This window comes from Mytilus galloprovincialis, chromosome 10 (assembly GCF_965363235.1).
Source record: "Mytilus galloprovincialis chromosome 10, xbMytGall1.hap1.1, whole genome shotgun sequence".
In the NCBI taxonomy this organism is placed as follows: domain Eukaryota; kingdom Metazoa; phylum Mollusca; class Bivalvia; order Mytilida; family Mytilidae; genus Mytilus; species Mytilus galloprovincialis.
The window spans coordinates 68,808,146-68,817,241 of record NC_134847.1 but is presented as its reverse complement, the minus strand read 5'-3'; the positions used below and the strand labels follow the sequence as shown (position 1 = coordinate 68,817,241).

General features: G+C 32.6%; 1 protein-coding gene across 1 annotated transcript in view; it reads right to left on the bottom strand.

Annotated features, from left to right (window-relative positions):
- LOC143048243 (superoxide dismutase [Mn], mitochondrial-like) overlaps positions 1 to 9,096 on the bottom strand; it is a 368,265-nt gene that overhangs the window by 330,576 nt on the left and 28,593 nt on the right. The window lies entirely within an intron of this gene.

Below are 9,096 nucleotides of genomic sequence, written 5' to 3'. Positions count from 1 at the left end.
TATCAGTCACAAACAACGGCGTTGATTTCAGTGATTCGGTTCCAGTGGTAATGTTTGATTCAACTTGCAATACTTGTACCACAACGGATACATATGTATTTTGTCAGTTACGGGTAGGTACAATAAGTTCATAGAATTCATTTTTTTTATATAGAAAAGGCCGTTATTTGTCTCGTTTGAATTGTTTTACATTGTCATTAAGGGGCCTTTTATAGCTGACTATGCGGTATGGTCTTTGCTCATTGTTGAAGGCTGTACGGTGACCTATAGTTGTAATATCTGTGTCATTTTGGTCTCCTTTGGAGAGTTGTCTCATTGACAATCATACCACATCTTCTTTTTTATACATCAATTATCTACAAGGGCATCGGTTGCCGAGAGTTTTAAGTAGTTCACTAGCCAGTTAACACTGAAGTTTTGTGTTCGAATCCGACACGGGTAAAGAGTAGTCGACTTCCATCTTAATTGACTAAGATTGTTAGTTTTCTTACCGAAAGTCGGTTGTTTTTTCCGGGCAATAAGCTTCCTCAACGACTAAAATTTTACCGCCACGAAATAGCACATTAGTGTTAAAATTGGCGTTAACCACCAATCAATCAACGAAATGGATCATAAAAAAAATAGTAAGAATGGGACAAAATCATGCGAACAAATGTTGGTACCTTTATACAGAAAATAAGCTTAAGTTGAAAAATGCAGTTTTGGTGACTTTGGTATTTTTTTTCACAATCTACAAAATGAAATGTAAACGTGAATGACGCTAAACAATCTTCAAACATCTGATAATGTTACTTCGGCAAGCTATTTTAGTCAGAGGTAGACTACCCTCAATGACAAAATCGAACCTTGTATCAGCCTTCAACGCGGCACCAAAAAGCAAATATGGGTAGCCTTGTGGACGCCTCATACTGATAAATGACACGGAGAATGCAGCAAATTAAATTGTGAATATCAACTGACATTCGGAATTTTAAAGCTTAAATATGATATAATAATGACTAGATATATATATATATTCAATACATTTTCTACATAATATATAACCTTATCTTTCCTGTAGTCTGATGTGTGTGTTCTGAACGGGGCATGCTATGCCGAAAGCAGCTCACAATGTAATGTTAGTTCCGATACTTCAAATTCTGATGCATCAAAACTCTGGATCATTGGAGTAGTTATCAGCGTTCTTCTTCTGATTATTATATTCCTCTTAGTGATCAAATGGTGTGGAAAGAACAAGTAAGCAATAAATAAAACTAAGTTTAAAATATAGATGTGACATTTTTCAAAACTAAAATTATTATCTTTATTATTGTCAAACAGAAAAAAATATGTGGTATTCAAAATGAAGAGGACAACTCACCAAGGATTTGAGAAAAAATATAAAAGACGCTGATGATGATAAATTGGTTTTACACGTCAAGAAACAAATATTAAATTCAAGAAATATCTAAATCGCAAACAAAATTTTTGAGTCTTTTGGTTAGCTATCTTTGGTATTTTGACGTATCAAGAACCCTCCCTCAGCATAATCACGCAAGAGGCGTATACAAAATGATTTGCAAATGAACATTGTGGGTTAGGTATATATAACACATAATCCATTGTACAATTTTAGTCAATTGCTGACTTAGAAATGAGTAATAAACAATATGTATTCTACCATTCCTGGATAGCAGGAGAACAAACCTTGTGGCAGCAATTAATCTCGCTCCGTTTTTGTTTTGTTTAGTTCCGTGAGTGGTTTTGCTTTGCATTTTCTTAATCGACTTATTAAGATAAATTATTATTTTAATATCATAATCTACAAATATATAAATATATTGCATCCTGTTATTCACCAACACTTATATCTGATTGATTTATTTTAGGAGATCAGTTGCACCACTAGATTACTACACAGACGAACAAACTGAAATGTATTCAAATCAGGATAGCACATTCAGTCAAGGACATAGCAGTTACCCAAACAGAAAAGATATTCCAAATCCCGTCGAAATAGATGTTAAGCCATGGTAAAAGTATCGACATTCCCTTTATCTGTTTTCTTATTAATATATTTATATAGTATATTTTTATAGTAGCGATATATAAATTTATAGATGTTTGTTACAATATTTTACGATTTATTGTTAAAAAAAGCAATTAGAAATAATTTATATATGTTAAAGTTTAAAGATGCAGCTACAATTGAATCTCAACAAGTAACGCTATGCTAAAATAAGTTGTCCGTGTAATTTAATTTTGTGCATATGATAATCGAATGTTGAATTACAGGAATATATACATGTGTCTTTGTGATTAATATTATTTTCATGCTGCCTGGTTGTGTGTTTTAACTTTGATAAAAGGGAAATGGGATAATTGTTTTATTCTTTTCTTGTTTACTGACACTTTTTTTTCATATAAGACATTTTATGGTGAAATTTAAAAGTAGCAATTGACACCAAAGCACCTACTGATTACTTGTTAACTTTGCCAGCCTTTACTTTTTCAATTATCTAACACGTTAAAGATATGCCTACAATAAGAGTTTTTAGGATTTAACCATAAACGTAACTAATTGTCTTACACAATGTATATATATGAGAATCAGAAATGGTTGCATGATTTTATTCTTAATTGCATTTCTTAAGTGAACACACTATGACGTATAGTTGTTTAATTATATGCAGATTGGTCTTTGATTGAGAGAGTTGTCTCATTGGCAATCATACCTACTCTTTTTATTTTAAAATTTGTAGTTTTATCAATATTTTGTTTCTGTAAAAAGTAAAATCACAAAAATACTGAACTCAGAGGAAAATCAATTCGGAAAGTCCATAATCACATGGCAAAATCAAATAACAAAACGCATCAAAAACGAATGGACAAGAACTGTCATATTCCTGACTTGGTACATGCATTTTCAAATGTAGAAAATGGTGGATTGAACCTGGTTTTATAGCTAGCTAAACCTCTCACTTGTATGACAGTCGCATCAAATTCCATTATATAGTCACCGATGCGTGAACAAAACAAACAGACATAATAGGTAAAAATGTCAAAAATAGGGGTACAGCAGTCAACATTGTGTTATCATCTTAATCACTATAAAAACAACAAATGTAACGAAGAAGCACAAAAAGGAATACATCAAATTAACATCCTCATTTTGATTATATTATACGATTATATTTGTCTATGTAAAATGCACCCATCAAGGAAGGAGGGTATGGGTACTGGTGTAAAATTCGCGTTTGAAATTCGCACAGGTAGACATGAAATAATTTTGTCGTTCAAAGTATGACGGGATGCATAAATACAGTCACGCAAAATAGATATAACAAACACTGACTTAGCAGTAAAAGTAATAATAATAAATATAAAATAATAGTGTGGTTCAAAGTATGACGTGATACATAAGTACAGAGTCACGTAAAATGTATATCACAAAAAAAGTTGGTTAACAGTAAAAGTAATATTAATGAATAAAATAATTTTGTCATTCAAAGTATGACAAGATACATAGGTACAGATTCACATCATAAAATAATTTTGTCATTCAAAGTATGACAAGATACATAGGTACAGAGTCACATCATAAAATAATTTTGTCGTTCAAAGTATGATGGGATGCATAAGCACAGAGTTACGTCAAAAGGATATCTCAAAAAAACAGACAACAGTAAAAGTAATATTAATAAAGACAAAAAAAAGGGGATAATATAACACGTAATTAAGATGATAAACAACGTCAGTACGCAAAATCTATACTTCAAGACCATCGTGTATTATTTGTGAAGTTGATACGGAATATTTATCAACAAGTTCTGGGTACCTTCCGATGAACTTTTTTAGAAAAAGGACGAGACGTTCTTTGACATACCCCTGGTTCATCAACTTTCTGCTCAGACACTGGTGACGTTTTACAAAGTCTGAGTAGGAGCTGCAAGCTCTTGAATACCGAATAAGTTGGGAAATGTATATTCCATATGCAGGTGAAGTTGGTATGTTGCTACTAAGGTGGGGGAAATTGATAATTTCAAAATCAAAATCGTCTCGTTTGTCATAGATTCTGGTACTAAGATGACTGTGTATGTCAAATTCGAGGTATAAGTCTAAAAATGAGGCGGATGAAGCCGTGTCTGTTGTCTCTTTAATTTCTAGTTCTGGTGGATATATTAATAAAACCCAATCAGAAAAGTTAGGATTGTTAATGGAAAGAACATCATCAATATATCTGAAAGTGAAATTAAATAACCTGGCTTCTTTGATCTTCTTGTTTTTGACAAGTGTCTGAAGGAACTCCGATTCATATGAAAACAAGAAGAGGTCAGCAAGGAGAGGCGCGCAGTTCGTTCCCATAGGAATGCCGACAGTTTGTTGAAAAAGTCTACCTCCAAACTCAACAAATATGTTGTCGATAAGAAACTCCAGCATACTGACCACTTGTTCTTTTGTGTAGCAGGTTTTACCTTTTTGTTTGTCACTATAACGAAATATGCCTTATGAAATCCCAAAGTAATAAATTTATAGCGTATGCTACCATTTTTATGTTGAAAGGCATTGTGGATTATTTCTTTTAGGCGATTTTTCAATTTCACATGGGGAATGGTGGTATACAGGGTTGAAAAATCAAAAGTTTTGATAGAACTAATTTCAGAAATAGACCGAGATTTAAAATTGTCTAGAAGTTCTTTAGAATTTTTAAGAATCCACATATGGTTAATACCACTACGCGAGTAAACAGTTTCACAGTATTTCTGAAGACCCTCTTTCACTGCGGATAAAATTTTAGTCAATCTAATGGACAATTCTTTAGTGGAACATGAAGATGAGCCAGCAATATACCGTTGTTTGTACGGAATTTTATGAAGCTTTGGTATCCAATACAAACAAGGTAAGTCCTCCGATTTGGTGTTCAATGTAATGTTTATGGAAGCCATGAAGGACTTATGATTTGCTAAAATCTCATCCTTGTCAAATGATATGTCTTTGTATGTGGGATTACCTGAGTGCTCCTTTATACCCAATTCTTTTACAAGACATTCGTAGTAATACGATTTACATACAAAGACAATATTATTTGAAGCTTTGTCCGCAGGAACAACAACATACGTATCACGAAGAGATGATAGACATTTCATGGCCTCTTTGTCTCTGAAAATGGACTTTGGTCGATCGTTAACACAGTTTTTCAACTTGTGAATGCGACGTTTTATCAGAGACCTGATAGTTTTAACCCATTCTGACAAAGTGTCCAGTTCAACTTCTTCTCGTTTAACCCATGCTCTGGCGTAGTCCTCAATGGAATCCATAATTATTTTGAAGTTATGATTCCAATTGATGTGTTGGGGTTCTCTAAACTTAGGACCATGAGAAATCACCTTTCGGAGATTTTCATGTTGAATTATGTTTAGATCTCCAGTTATAACATGACCAGAGGGGCTGTAATTATAAGGCGAGTGGGAACAGTTACATGTCGGAGGGCTTTTTAAGTATTGTTCTAAGTCAAGGTCCTGCAATGCTTGTTTATAGTTAAATATTTTAGGTGCAATGGTTTTGGTGTAACTGTAGGATACAATAGGAACAGATTGATTTTGAAAATAAATAGGAATTTTAGATGTTACCTCCTTGTGATGTAGAACGTTGCCGAGATTGATTGCATCAATTCCTCTATTGGCAAAATCAACAGGAAGGAATTTCCTCTTTTCCTCATGTAAAGGTTCCGATCTTACTGGTTTGAAAAGTCGGAAAAGAGCTACATCACAAATAATACTGACTAGTCTGTATATTGCAGAAAATGTATTGGTGCCTTCTTTGTCAAGTGCATAATCTCTCAAACGTTTTAGAAAATTAACTGGCAGTGAAAAGAGAATAGTTCTTATGTAATGTAACCCTAGTGGATGATGAAGATGTGAAAGAAGGTCATCAAAGCTCCCAGAGAGTGATCTAGATTTGGAAGACTTTTTAACATTAGGCCGATGGTAATGTTTTTGCCCATGACTACGTTGTTGTCGTAAGGTAGTATTAAATAAACTCATTACATTAATATCACTGCAGGCAGGACTTGACAAATTTCCTACTCCTTTAAAGCAGGTCTTTTGTTAAAAAAAATTGTCCTCAAATATTGTCCTCGAACTATAAAAATGTGATTTGAATTAGTGGTATCAAATGTGCACTTACGTGTTTTAGTTGTGTACATATCTAAATATAAACCGACTATTCCTAAACTGTAAAAACTGTTAAGTATTAAAACAGATAAAATGCATATAAATGATAATTAAAGAGCTAATTTCGTCCTAGGTGCGAAACAAAATGTGTTTTTTTGGTTTATATTTACATGCTGTATAATATTGCTAGCGTTTAGTTTTATTATCTATAAATTAGTAATGACGTAAAACAGTTCGCAAGCAAATTGATAGTTTAATAATTCCTTTATACTTATTTTTCTATGTAAAGTAGTTATATCGCAGCTACCGTTACTATTATCAACCTGTATTTGTGTCTTTTGTAGTGAGTGATATTCTATTTGCAATGATATGTTTTTGTAGTGTACCTATATATACATGTATTGATTGATAATTAACTGTGAAATCTGTGAAAATCTATTTCAGAACTAATGACTTTGTATAGAAGTGTATAACATCTGTGTGATTATTCTGTCATACTCCAAATATACATGAGGTTATCCGATAAAAGAAGAATGTGTGTTGTTAACAGAGCAAATACGACCTCTCTGAAACTATTTCCGATGTTGTATCTAATCGTCTTCGGTTTTGACTGATCATGCTAGTTTAATGATATTTTATAACGATAAAGATTTAATTTCAAAATTGTTTCAATTTTTTAATGTAAAAAGATAATAGCTTGCTTTATTAATAATATTTTAGAACTTTTGGCAAAGAATTGAAATTGGATGTTGCATCAACTCCAAAAATACGAACTTTTTATAAGATAGTTTGAATCTTGAAAAGATGTTACGCAAATTATGAATGTTCGCTTTGTTAGGTTTTATCTAAGATTATCTCAGGAGCAGAGGAAAACTACATTTATATCTGTTTTCTCTCAATTGATCTATGACTTTGCAACACCGGTGATTTACTGTTGTGTTTATTTCGGTAATAAGAGCAACGAAAAATACAACATAGACAGGTTAATGTAAGATATGATTTTTATTTCAAATATAGTGCAAATAATCCTTGCTTAATTCCTTATTCAATTTAGCTGAATAATTGTATGTTTACACTGGATTTTTTTTTACAGTAAAACCAAGTATTTTTTTATACCTTATCTATCTTCTGTAAATTAGTAAATTCTTAAAAAAAAAGTCTCAAAGCGTCTATTGATCAGTTTGTATTATAATTTACTGTTAAAAAAATATGTTTTTATTTAAGCTATTTAAAATGTTGTTATTGACAGTTGACCTAAAATGGTTTTTTTTACTTAACATAAAACAGTATTATATTTTGTTTTTATATTTTTATTAATTTGTTTTGAAATAATTGCTGAAAACTTGTTATTATATACCTGCAATAAATAACAATATGTATATGAGTAAAAAAGTGAAAAAGTATATTTAAACAAAACGCATTTGACTAACAGGTAGAACAACTGATGTTCTTTAACCCTGCTGACTGCCATTGGCGATTGCCAAATAAGATTGATCACGAGATGTCACAAAATGGATCTTTAATAATATAAATTAAATACTAAACAGAAAACAATAAACTTGTGGCCAAGATGTTATGCCACAAACACAAGGTGTCAATATTTTTTTTGTACACCAGATCTAGATTTCGACAATATATGTCTCTTCAGTGATGTTAGTGTGTGGAATAAACTAAATAAGTCGTATATGTACTTTGCGTTGTGATTACTTTGCGTATAATATTTACAATGGCGAAGCCCATACAAACTGTAAGAAACGTCACAAACATGTGAACGTAAATACGGGAAACGTAACGTTATAACTTCGAACTATTCTCAACATACTGGGGCCCGCAAAGTGTATTTATGTACAAAACAATAGAATATTACTTTGAATGTTCATCATTAAAGAAAAAAAGAAATTTTTACACTTGCAGGAATTACTGTCTCTTCAAAACACAAAAATAGGAATTTGAATTAAACTTTAACGAGTCCATGATTTTATTCTTTCCTTTGCACGAATTGATGCCTTCCGCAAGGACAATGTTCTTGTCGGTATTTCTTCGTTGCTTGGTTTTTCCATATATTCATCAGATGGTGTAACTTCGTTTATTTCTAGAGGATAGAGTTTGACGATCGGACGTGAAGTTCGGCCACTGTTCGTTCTGATTATCGCCGAACGCACTAAACCATCGTTACCAGTAACAACTTCCTCAACTACTGCTGTTTTCCATTTAATTCGCGGTTTATCGTCATGCACTTGAACTACATCTTCTACATTAATGTTAATCTTATTGTCTCCTGTCTTTTTATGAAATTCTCGAAGTGAGGTTTAGTACTCAAATTTCCAACGGTTCCAAAAATGTTCGATAAGTGTAGATAATCTTTGAGCACGTTTTGAAATATCTGAAGCAGTCAATTTATATGTTTCGTTAATGTTGTCAATTTCGGTACGTGGATACGGTAATGTTGTAACTCGGCGTCCATACAACAGGTGCGCGGGTGTTAACGGTTCACTATCAATAACGTCTGTAGAAACAAATGTTAGTGGTCGGTCGTTAGGAATTTTCTCTATTTCTTTGACAAATGTCTGTAACATATCCAAATTGATTAACGCACGTCCTAGTGTCTTTTTCATATTTGTTTTTGTAAGTGCAATTAATCTCTCCCACCACCCTCCGAACCAGGGTGCACGCTTCGGAATGAATCTTCATTCGACTCCAAAAGAAGATAAAGCTTCTTCAATTTCCTTTGACTCGCATAACCGTTTTACCTCCTGTGACGCTGAAATAACAGAAAGCGCATTGTCCGACATAACGATCTGCGGTAATGATTTTCTACTTGTAAATCGTCTAAATCCAAGTAAAAAAGATTCTTCGTTCATAGTTGGTATTATCTCCAAATGCACGGCTCTTGTCGACGCACACGCAAATAAACATATGTAAACTTTTTTCAATGTAACATCAT